The sequence below is a fragment of the Atta cephalotes genome (genome assembly GCF_000143395.1).
Source record: "Atta cephalotes unplaced genomic scaffold scaffold00012, whole genome shotgun sequence".
NCBI classification, from domain to species: domain Eukaryota; kingdom Metazoa; phylum Arthropoda; class Insecta; order Hymenoptera; family Formicidae; genus Atta; species Atta cephalotes.
In genome coordinates this window covers 1,830,921-1,844,083 of record NW_012130076.1, presented here as the reverse complement: position 1 = coordinate 1,844,083, position 13,163 = coordinate 1,830,921, and positions in this window count along the sequence as shown.

Sequence of the window (13,163 nt, the reverse complement as noted above, 5' to 3'; positions counted from 1 at the left end):
ATAGAAATCAAATAGATAATGCATGATTTTTACAAAAACAGACGTCAAAATTATTACATAAATATTTTCCAAAATTATTTTAAATATTTTTAACGTTTGGCGTTATATAAATATAAAGTATGAACACACATTCCTCGATAATGGGTTTTATGCATAAATGAACGAGTCGTACACCGTTTTCTCTGTGGTCATGGAGAATATCTCCACTACAAAACTCGAGTGCGAAAAGTTTCGAGAATCTAAATCAATCGGGAAGAGAAGAAGACAGCCGAAAGCGCAGTGGAAAGCGCGATAAGTACAGAGAACTCCGCGACGATCCAACCGATGGAAGGCAGTTGAGAAAGAGCAGGGTAGAGAAAAAGACACGTCTAAAGATGTTCCAATTCAAATGAGTTGAACTTTTAAAATATTTAGAATGTTGAACAGGTCCCGTCCCGACATTTCCATTTCGCTCCTTCGTCCCTTCTCACGCCAAGCGTGCCGGTCGATCGCCGTCGGTGACGCGCACGAAATTTCGAATTAGTTCACTCTTTATTCTACCTCATTACCGTCCCTCAACATTCCTCCTACTTTCTTTTCTCAAGCAGCTAATGGCCTACTACGTGCCGCAATTCATATTTCATCGCTTGCACGCGGAATGCTTCTGAGCTACTCCGCCATATAATATAGCTGATATCTCTCTCTTATTGAGATATAATTTTATAGATGCAAAAAATGTTCTTATCTGTATTAAGTTTTTGAAAAAAGAGTACACGAGCAATTTCGAAATAGTGCAGTCGCATTAATTATACGTATATTTTTAGAAAAAGTATTATTTCGGTAGTTCATTATAAAGATTTGAAAAATATATATCTACATCACATACACACGAATGAATAATAAAATATGAATAATAAAATAATATTGATATTTGATGAAACATCACTCGAACCTTGAATTATCTAATTTATGTGACGTGCCAGTGTTAAGAGGCTCCCACAGTGAAATTATTAACGCATTTTCTTCATGCTTAATTTACTAAATTCTCTCGAATTAGGAATATATCTGTACAGTGTAGCGATTCGAACGAATATCTGTCTCGTATATAGTCTTACATAATATTAATTAACTATGATAGTAATTGACATGGGATTCTTGCTTCGCATTACGCATTCATAGATAGCCACGCGAGTTCGTCGATCTTTTCTCGAGGATCTTGAACTCGGCTCAGGAATATCGATCTCATTCTATAGTTATGCCGCATGATAGCGTCTCTATTTTGAATCCTATCTATCGGCAAAGTACCCGGATATAAGACAACATTGTTACCATCATGTAAAGCTCATTTGTTTGATAATTCAACCTCGGTACGAGGTATACATACAAGACATTCTATTGACATATCATCGCGCAATTTGCCGCAGCGATCTACTAACGATGATCACGTCATCTCCTTAATTATAAAGGATATGAAACTATTACATCGCCGAAACTGATAACAGAAATAGAAAATTCTGAGATACCGTTACTTTTGAACGATAATCGCATCGACCCTTAACACTTTCCCGCAGTTGATTGTATACTTTTTTCTCTTCGGAAAAGCGTGCTGGTCTCGGCAAAATGACGAGAAAAGGAAAGACCATCGGTGTCACCGGAAACAGCAGGTCAGCGAGACGGAAAGTATTCTGTTGCTGAGGCAACGCGGCTAAAAGAACACGCGCGGCCCTTGTCCGAGAGAGCGAAAGAGAGTTTCCTCCCCCGTTCCATCTTTCCTTTTACTCTTCGTCCGTCCGTTACGCCTTACCCTCGACTTCCTTCCAAAAGACTGCTAACGACCGAATCCGCCGAGAGCACTGATCACGATAGCTCCATGCTCACAGAAAACCGCGAACTTTTCCCAGTACAAAGTATATAGTACTAGATATTTTGGGAAATCAAATAAATTCGTTTTTATGGCTTCTAAATTTATTCGTCCTTTCAACAATTTTAGGAGAACAGTTAAAATACACGTACACGTTAATTTTATATTCTTAATAGAAAAATTGTAAATTAATATTTATCAATCTGTTATTCTTAACTTTTCAAAATATAAAAATTTATGTAGCTTTTATAGAAATATAGAAATTCTAGCTTTTATTTTTTTTCGCACTATTTCGCGAAATGATAAAGATTAGGAATAAGATGATGCATTTCATTGTTAATAAAAAAATCTAATAGAAATATTATTATATTTAATAAATTATTATTTTTATAATCTAATAATAAAAATCTAATAATAAACCTAATAATAAAAAATAATATATCTTTTTCTCTTTTTATGGTACATTACAGACATCAAAAGCTTGATATTGATCTATATACCTATCAAAGAAAATAATACGTTTTTTACTTTTTTCTTAACCAGATTAAATGGATACAGTCTTTGTCGTATCTCAGATGATACGCGAAAGAAGACAATCGCTTTTCTTTGGTATTTATCGCTTATTAACTATAATAACGTGATTAAAAAAGCAATCGTTACACTTGATCGGTGACAAAGATTTCCTTTTCTGTCTTTTTATTTTCTTTTAAACATTCCATTTTATCTTTTCTTGCCTTACTAATCTTTCCTATCATAGTCTCCATTTATGAAACCGATCGAAATAGCAATCACTATTGATACTCTCGAAAAATTGGCGCTGCACTGTTAAATTCAAATTCACTTAATTTGAGTTTTTTTAAATCATTTCTATGAATCGCCGATTCTCCTATTTAATATATCATTAAATTAGAGTTAAATAATTTAACTTGAGAAAATGTATTAAATTTGACTCAAATTTAGTTATTTATTTTTTTTAGTTTTATTTAATTTAGTTATTTACTAAATGCGTATATTAAATAAACGTTATTTATGTCGAAAGCAACCAGAAATGGATTGATTTACATTTTGATACATTTTGGAATTGAAAATAATAGAATGTTATTTAACTCAAGTTTACCATTGTTTCTTTGATATTCTAACAGTATGCGTTTTTAAAACGAATTTTGAAATCATATCAGGTTTATTTTTGTGAATCGCTGTATTAATATTATGATTTCTGCAAAAAAATAAGCTATTACGTATCATCACAAAAAATATTACAACAACTGCGCTTGGTAGTATACTCTTTCTATTATTTAAAATAATTAAATTTCACACTGTCAATATCAGTTATATAAAAAACAGTCAATTTATTGAATTGTCATAACATTTTTGTTTACAAGATGATCTTTTATATAAAAAAATTATTTAATTTGAAATGTACGGTTTTATCATGTTTCTTCTTTCTAATATTAAAAATATTTTTAATTCGTGCATGTTTGAAAAGCATATGAAAAAAACATATGAAAAATCTGAAGTCAGTTTCATAAACTAGCCGATATTAAGAGACTAAACAAATAGAGCTACATAATAATTTCTTTTTACGGAGCGTAAAGCACAAAAAATTCGCTGCATTTTCCATGAACTATCAGCAGCGTATTTTACAGTACAAGATGATGGTAGAATTATGGTGAACGTTGATAAGACCTCAGAAGAAATTTATTGCTCAAAGAGTATCAAAACGTGGTGCACTTCCTTTCTTTTATCCCTCCAACCGTGGCCTGATTTTCTACGATATTGATTTTTTTATATCTTTTATTATTCGTTTAATAATCAAAATAATTCCTATTTTCCAAACAGATGTTAGATTAGATGTAAATGACAGAAAAAAATAGAGAAGTACATCTCAATCCAAACAAATTCACAGGTAAAGCAGGTCGACACCTAAGTGCGCTTCGTTTAACTCTGTATTAACTCTGTTCCTTAATTCTCCGGGTTGCTTCTGCACTGTGAAAAGTAAGTTGTTTACCATGCATCCTTTCCCTATGTACCCCAGCCGCTTGGCGCAGCTACGGTTACGGGTATGCTTTTGTCTCTCCGCGGAGCGACGGCGGAACTATTTAAATTAATCAACATGGAAACCTTAATCTCGCCCGACGTCTTAATCCCAGCTTCAATTTGCGCACGACTCAGGCTTCTCTTCCTCTTAAACTTTCCATCCGCCTTACCGAACTGAACCTCGTTCAGCAGCGCGCCTTTCACAGAACGAAAAGCCAAATTTAAAATGTTTTCTTTTTCCCTGGGATGTATTCTCTTTGCTGCCTCTATTTAGGACAAAATTTTTACGTGATCATTTTATGATGAAGTTGTTAGAATATGAGTTAGAAAAGGGTCATCATTATTAATCTTTCCGTACTTTATAAACGTTTATAAAATTTAATTTACATGTTAATTATTACGATTTACACAATTTTTGTCCCGTGTGTGAGAGAGAGAGAGAGAGAGAGAGAGAGAGAGAGAATAAAAAAATTTTATGATTTTAATAAAATAGAAAAAAAATGAAATCGTGACATTTTTCGTAATTATTTGTATTTTATTTTTTTATTAATGTTGCACAATTTTACTCATTTTAAGACTTAAGATTAATCAAAACTCTATCAAAAGGAAAGTGAAAATAATAAAGTGAATTATGTGTAAAATTGTTTTTGATTAAAACAAAAATGAATTTTTTCATTAAATAAGCATTTGATTTAATAATAAAAAATATATTAAATAGATTAAATAATAGATTAAATAATGAAAATATATTGTATTAAAATAATCAAAAAATATATTTTAAAAAATTATTTAAACAAAGTTTTAAATAAAAAATCAATCTTTTTAATTTTTAATAAAAGAAAGAATAAAGCATGTTTTGATTAAATTTCAAAAGATTCATTGCATTTTTCTTTCATTAGCTGTTATTTTGACTTTAATAATTACATCACTTTATATATATGATATTATTTTTAAATTCTCAGGTCATAAATAAAATATTACAAATATTTATATATAAAACATATCGATTCTCGAATTATGCTATGTCATGACGCTTTTAATTAATAAGTTAAACAACCTCACATTTATCAATTGCATGACATACATTCGGTGTTTTGGATTTGTCAATTTTTTCTGTCAATCAATTTTTTATTCTAGATCTGCTGTCGATGTATTAATTTATGAGAAATTGCGATTATCAAGCGAATCATATTTCTTTCCTTGCAACATAAAATAATAAACTGCACTTAATTATGTTGCATGCAATTAAAGTCAAGAACGCAAGGTGTCGTGCGATTATCATATTTTGACTAATTCACATGGTCGCAAATAACCATTTTCGTGAATCTTCTGTTAATGAAAGACTAAAGCTGGGTTGTTCCCTCTTTCGATAAACTTCAGCTCACTCTCTTATTCTCTTCCTCTTTTTGCAATTATTCTTTTACCCTTTTGTTTATCTATTTATAGACGTACGTTCCACTTAACGTTCGCAATGCTAGCATTCATTATTTCATTTTTGTTTAATATTTGATGACAACAAGAATAAAATGATACTTGCGATTGTTAAGTGGAACACACTCTAAATAAATTATTACCTAGTTTATTTGAAGATACAATATAACAATCGACTTCTCTCAAAAGTCTGCGAGATATTGAGTGCCGATGGAGCAGCCGTTAAATAGTTTATTATTTGTTATTTTATTTGTTATTTACTAAATTTTAATTATTTGTTATTTTATTTGTTATTTATTAATTTAATTACAACATATCTGATTTAAATATATTTTTTATTTACAATGATTATTATCGAATACAGTAATTATTTTGAGCGTTTCTAGAATTTGGATACAAATACAATTTTATTTTATAATATAGTTCGTCTTTCAACTCCGCTCTGCGCATTATATCGATGAGTGACAAATTGTATTTTATTTAAAGTAATAAACTTGTGAAAATAAAATTATATCGGAAAATTGTAAAATATTATAAATAATATAAATTGATATCAAGAATAGAAAGTAATATACAGAAATTTTTTCGATATGCATGTTACAATTATCTAAATACATTACAAGAATGAATAAAAAAATTATGAGAAATATTTTAAAGTCAAACGTAATGTATTTTCTCTAACTAATTTAATTAAATACTAAAAAACAAATCAATAATTATTATATTTATTTATATAAGTCAGTTTTATTTTTACTTTTATTTTTATTTATACAAGTTTTATTTTAATGTTTTAAATTTGTCTTTATTTATTTATAACTTAGTTACACTTTTTAAATGAAGTCAAGTGAAATTTAATAATCATTTTATCGCGTTTGTAGCATTGAGAAATCTTATAATACTTTAATAACAGGTTTAATATTAGCAATCATTTCGTTTCCTGAGTACACTCTCACAGTTCACTTCTAATCAAACAGTGATTATTAAATCATCTGCATTTCAAGATACGAATATTCATTCTGATTATCTCATCTTATAAGCTTTTATTATTCAATAACGATTATAGGTATGAGCTTTAGGTGCGAATAAAAAAAAAGATAAATGTAAGCGTTATTCGAAAAAATGTATAGAAACAGATTATTTGCATTTTTATAAATCTTTTTATAAGTCCGATATTAACTATTATTATTAGAAAAGTATTAGACATTGTAGTATTAGCGAGAAAGAGACAATATTGTTTGTATGAGATATAAAAATTATTATAAATTGACTTTTAAGCTTACGAGAGTTAAGTTTTCGAGAAAATTGAAAAGACATATATGAAATGCAATTCGTTATATTTGAAAAGTAATTTTCTATCCTGGGACTCTACTCATCCGTTCAAAAATTCTAACATCGTTTTAAATCCAAATATCGTGCTGTACATACAAACGAGGTATTAAAATTGTTTTTGTACCATCATTTATATACGATATGCAGCCAGCCGCTGCATGAAAATTGAGTACACGATTTTTAAACAGTTACATATCCGAAAATCCATCATAGATAATTCCGAACGATAAAGCGTGTACGCTTCAAACGGCAAGCATTTGTTGGTTCAGTCACGCGTAAATACGACAAAGCATGCATTCGGGCCACGCAAGCGAGGAATAAAGCGATAGTGTTATAAAATGGTGACACATTAACTTCTTCTATTCCCCCCGCTGCAATTAGCCGAAGAATTCTTATCGATGCTCTCGACGAGGGTGGTAATTGACCGGCAGATAGGGACGTGGGAAACGTATCATCCTAATTTTAGATCGCCGCACACGCACTTTGTGGCCCATGGAGGGAAAAAAATAGAATATACGCGACGAGAGGGTTCGCGTTATAGCGTCAGTGTATTAAAAATCCGGGTGGTTTGCGTGACATGGCGCGATACGATCGGCAGTATTTTCGGCAGCAGATACACGCACGTGCGCTCTTCGCGACGTTTCGCACCTGCCGTACTTCATTTCGCTATGCATGTGAACAATTTTTCAAGACGCACTCGTAAAAGCCGCTAGTTATTTTTAGCGGCGTGGCTAAATGGGGTATCTCGGTGTTTGAAAGTTGCGCGCATGCATGCACGTCCGCCGCGCGAAAACGGAACGCGAAATATGAGAATAAAAGTGAAAACAAAAATAGCAAATACGACAGTGAAATTATATAATTGAAAGACAGAACTTTCTATTTTCTCAGTTAATTTCATGTTTCACATGTTTTATCACATATTTTACATAACAATTATTAAATGAGATACAAAAATGTATTGAAATTCGATTGTAATTAATCCGCGCTGTATTTTCACGCGCGCCTATTTTAAAGCTGTACGCTTTTTCTCGACGACGTAATCATATAATTTAATATTTAATTAATTGTAACGAAGCGCAGCGCTCAAGCAGACTATATGTTAGGAAGAGTCCCCGGGTACTTTGTATGTGCAAAGAACGAGCGTCTCTCGAGGAGGGCGCGAAGACGGAAAGTAGGTCGCTGGTTACCACGCAGACTGGAAAGTACGAGTGACATCGCACTGGGACAAATTTGCATGAAATGCTTCCGCGAGCAGGAAGACCATTCGTTTGGTCGACACGTCTCCTGCGTCGCGCGCGCACCTTAAAACCACTAAGTTTCAAAGCGTGTGGCCGCGCGCTGTAATCCCTGCCATTCGCTCTCAAATTCCCGGATATGCGCTACGGACGTGAATCTTACCTTCTCGCAATATTATCTCACCAACGACAGAGATTTATTACGATTTCTCAAACCAAAAGCTCAACTGAAACCGAATACATAAGTTACAATACTGATATCTCGAAACGGCCAAGATCGCTATAGGTAACCGCCGGATCATTAGTTTAATCAATTTATCTTAAATTTAAAAATCGAATATAGCTTCAGTATACACACATATTTTTTTTAGTATGCAAACTAAACTGGAACAACAGTTTTTAGTAGTTGTGACTATAATTACATGGTTAAAAATTATGATTAGGAGCTCCATTTTTATTATTTTATTACTATATTTAATAATATAATAATAATAATATTAGTAATATTAGTATTATTTATAATAATAAGATAGAACCATGAAAGTCAACGCAGGATGTTTTGTGCAAATAATTTTATAAATTCGCATTCCATAATAATGACATAAATATTTCGATCTTTCTATTAGATCATCCACAATGCATTTAAAATTAAAATTATATTACTATTATTATTATAACAGCAATAATCATAAAAATGAAGTTCCTAGCATAATCATATTTTATCCTGTAATTTATAGTCGCAAAAACCACAAAGTTTTCTCCAGTGTATTTAGATATCTCATATTTTTAAAACTAAAGTAATATACAGCTAATCAATGTAGATATGGGCATAAAAAAATCTATTAGCATTGGAAAACTTTGTGAGCCTTTTTAACGTTTTTAAAGGATCTATGATGGCTTAGAGAGCATCCTTGCAGGAAGTCGTATCATCGCGAGCTCAGATTTATACGACTGAAAAGTTCTAATAACACCCCATGGTATCCGATGTAGATGAACTATAAAGCACGTTAGTGTGAGGAGTAGAAGCGCCGTTCTCTCTATGAGCTCCATGTGGGTTTAACTTTGCGTTCTATAAGAATAGCTACTGCACAACCCATAACGATGAAACTTTCAAATATAAACTAAATCCCCCGTATATTACCTCTTTATTGTAAAATATTGTCAATACGCGATAAACTCTGTCCCCTGCTTGACTGTCGGTTTTATCGACTGTAACGTGCGTCGGTCATTAAGCTGATAGCATCCGGCGACCATCGATCCGATCGTTAATTTTTACAAGCTCTATTTTTAATTTATAAAAACATGTACATATAATATAAAATATTACTCTTTATAAAGTCAAATTATTAAACCGCTTTATGGATATTACGCAATTCAACAGTTATAATACAAAATTCTTATTCTCTCACACATGCAATATACTTTAATAATAGTTCTATTTATCTCATTTATCATTTATGTGTATACTAATGAAATATGTAATAAATTGTAAATTCGATTGTTTTTCCAAAAGAATTATAGGAAGTGAATTAAAAATTGCATATGTAAAATAATGATGATGTGTCAGAATTGACAAAGTATATACATATGTTATAAGATCTACGTATATTTCATGTAACATTCATATACATTACGTGCAACAGAGATTGCTGGCTTAACATTAATTTCACAGTAAGTGTTACACCGTTGTTACCTGATGTTACCAGCTACCGTAAATCCTTTGCGCTACGATCTAATTTCCAGTTTGGCACCTTGCGCGCCTCGCATTACTCTTGACCATAAAGCTTGCTACCCATAAACATTAATCTACCTTGCCACACGCGTGTCCGTCATAATCATAATTGATGGTATGTTAATTACAATTTATGCAAAAACCTCCTCACCTGCGCGAGGTACATCCCATCGTAATTTCCGAAAACGTCGCTTAAATGCTCATGCTAACGCAACGATCCACAAATTACGTCTCAGTATATTTCGCGTACCTGTATACGCTGCGATGCCTCTATTGAGCACGTATTATGTCAGATATGTCTTACTATCGCGCACTATGCACGAATCAACTTTGATAACTGGCACATTTTATGCGAAATGACATGTTGCTCATTGTCAGTTAGATAGGATAAAAGAATAAAAAAAAAGAATAAAAATTAGATGAGGTTATGGATAAATAACTTGGCCTGAATTATATTTTCATTTTATTAAACTCTTTATAGTAGCAAACCAAAGTTATTTAAGCTTCATATATTTAAACCTTGCAATTATTAAAATCCAGCAAAAAATATAAAGAAATAAAATTTTAATTATTTATTAAAGTTTCGCGTTTATTATCTTTCCAAACACTGCTGTTATTATATATAACTTGTCGTTACATAATACCGTTCAATTAGAAGACGCAGTTATGCAATTTTCTCTGTTTGCGATATTATTACGAGAAGAAAGTTTCGTGTTTGTCTGATGGGGCAACAGAAAGCTTCATGAACGGTAAACAAAGTAACACGAATTGATGGAAATGTATATTTTAAGGGATTATAAGTAATATAAAACTGAGTGCGACGAGAGAAACAATGGATTGTTGTTTCATTTTATCGTTATATTTAGAAACTTTTAAAAGTATTGTATTGGCGAGTTGCACAGCTTGTACTCGCAGAAAGCGGAGTACGTTCCCAGTTAGGTACTCGAAAGAGCGTAATGCGTCTCCAATTTCAATTATCTGCTGGAAAATTTCTCCGTCCCATTCAGATTCTTTTGTTTTTCTTCTAATGGGCTCGCATCGAATTACCGGGATATTTATTTACCCGTACAATTCTGAGGATCTCAAGGAGCGAGATCAAAGCTCGCTGGTTTTCTTTCTCAAACAGTGCTTCAGAGAAAATAATTCCTAGATGACTTTCGAAATTCAGGCAAGATAAATAATTGAAAATAGGTTCAGTGTTATATGAAATTTACGTGAAAAATTAAATACAGATAACATTAATTTTTTTAGTATGATTTAACTTTGGAACTTTTTATTTTTTTTTTTTTTTTTTATTATTTAACATATATGATAGTAATTTATTAATTTTTGTGTTATGTCTGATAAATGATTTAACAAAATACAGCGATAAAAAAGATGAAATTTTATAATTATATTATTAAGCTTATGCTTGAAACTACTGTTTCAGTCGTATATATCTCAATGTAAGAACAACTCAATATAGACAAAAGTTATCGTGCGAAGGAGTTTAAGAAAGAAAGAAGACTGTCGTACCAGTTACGATACATGCAATGAGAACTATAAGAAAGAAGAAATGTAGCGCAAGAAATCGGGGAACAGAGAAAGAGCGAAAAAGACATTAGGAGATTTATCAAGTCTGAGAACGAAATGCGAAGGGAATGCGAAGGGATCCCTCTTTCTCGTGACTGCCGAGTATCAACTGCTTTCCGCAGTCGATATTACTGTTCGCCGGGTATGGGGCAAGAAGAAACGAAAAACAATCCATGAAACGCGAGAAACATCGCGAACGATATTTGCGACGCGGGGCACACTCGATTGGCTCGCATGAGTTTTTCCAATCCGATGAAAAGCTCCGCCAGGATACACATCGCCCCCGCTCATTCGATCCATCGATGTTAAAATCCTGAAAAGTTGAGCCTTTCATTTTTTCGCTTTTATGAAATGAATGAACGTCACTGTTGCTTAATATAATTATACGCTGTGAAATAAAGAAAATTGCCTCTCTTCGTCGGGCCGTATGGGGTGAGTCGATGCCTGCTTCGCCTATTAAGCTGAGCGGTGCCATAGTAAGTTCTTCCTCTAACATCGTGCTCGCCTCTTGTCTCGCTTGTCCCTTTCCTCCTTCTTGATTCTTTCTATCTTTTTATCTTGTTCTTGTTATCTTCTTTCCTTTATCCCGATTATACAGCGCACTTTGTTTCTTCTTTTTATGTTTTACATTACATTTTAATTCGCGTATACATGCATATGGAGTGATTCAATTGTCTCAATTCTTATTTTCGCTATTTATGCAAAAACTGTACTTTTTTTTAACACAATTCTCATATATTTTAACATTTGATTAATTTAACAATTAATGCATTTTATCAGTATTCACGAAGAAGATCTCCGCATCCAGGAACAATTTGCACTTCACAATTACGAACAATTTTATGTAGCAAAGTTACGAACCGGTGCGCGTCTTGTGAAAGGGAATAAAGATAATAACAAGATGTGTTTATACTAAAGCTAGGTAGTAGCGAAATATTCGAGCGAATCTTGAGTCATAATAAAACTTGATTTCCGCCCATTATAAAGATACATTAGCGTTATTTTACGCGGCGCCGCGGTATTCACGATTTCCTTTCTTCGTGCGCCATTATTCTCCTCGACAAGTGTGTTTTCTGCCCGTAACTTTCGCGAGGCATTAATCGCTCGTTTCCCAGTAAGAACGCAAGCGAGGATGAGGTAAGACGAGCGGCAAGATTTGGATGCTGAAAGGGTACGAAAGAAGAGAAGGCAAGAGAAAGCGAGAGAAACGTAGTTAATTTTTTAACATGGTTTTACATTGACCAAACTGTAAAACCAAATAAAAAAATTCGGTGGAAAGTAATCCCACGAAATATAGAGTACAGTAACGGATTACCAAACGAGACAAATTAACAGTCGTCTGTACCAATAGGATTTTATGTGAATTTTATTCAAGATTAAAATGTAAATGTAAACGTAAAGTAAAGATTTTAAGAAGATTGAATGAAACGGCGAATATATAGGATTGGAACAAAAGTGCATAGCGTTCAAGAACTTCAAGCAGTCGTAACTTTGTTAAAAATAAATGAAATTTAAATTTTTTAAAGTTTGAAATCTTTACTTTTGAAAGGTTTGAGTTTCTGTGAGTTCGATAATTTTTACGTATAGAAAGCTACGAATTGAATAAAATGGGAAATTTTTTTTTATTTTATGGATCTGTAACGTATCCAAATTTTCGACTTTCTAACATGAAAACTTAAACTCTTCCTTACAAAGTTATCTTTTTAAAAAATGTTCCTGAGGTTTTTTGTTACCGAGTTATCGCGGATTAAATAAAAGAAGCATCTTGATTGCTGATAATTCTATTAAAAAGTATTATTATCCCGCAATTAAAAAAACAGATAAGTAAAGTTGAAATTTTATCGCAAACTGCACAATTGTCAAATTTCTTTAAAAATATGTAGACAAATGAAATATAAGTGCTACGAACTTTTATTCCAATACACACACACACACACACACACACACACACACACACACACACACACACACACACACACACANATAG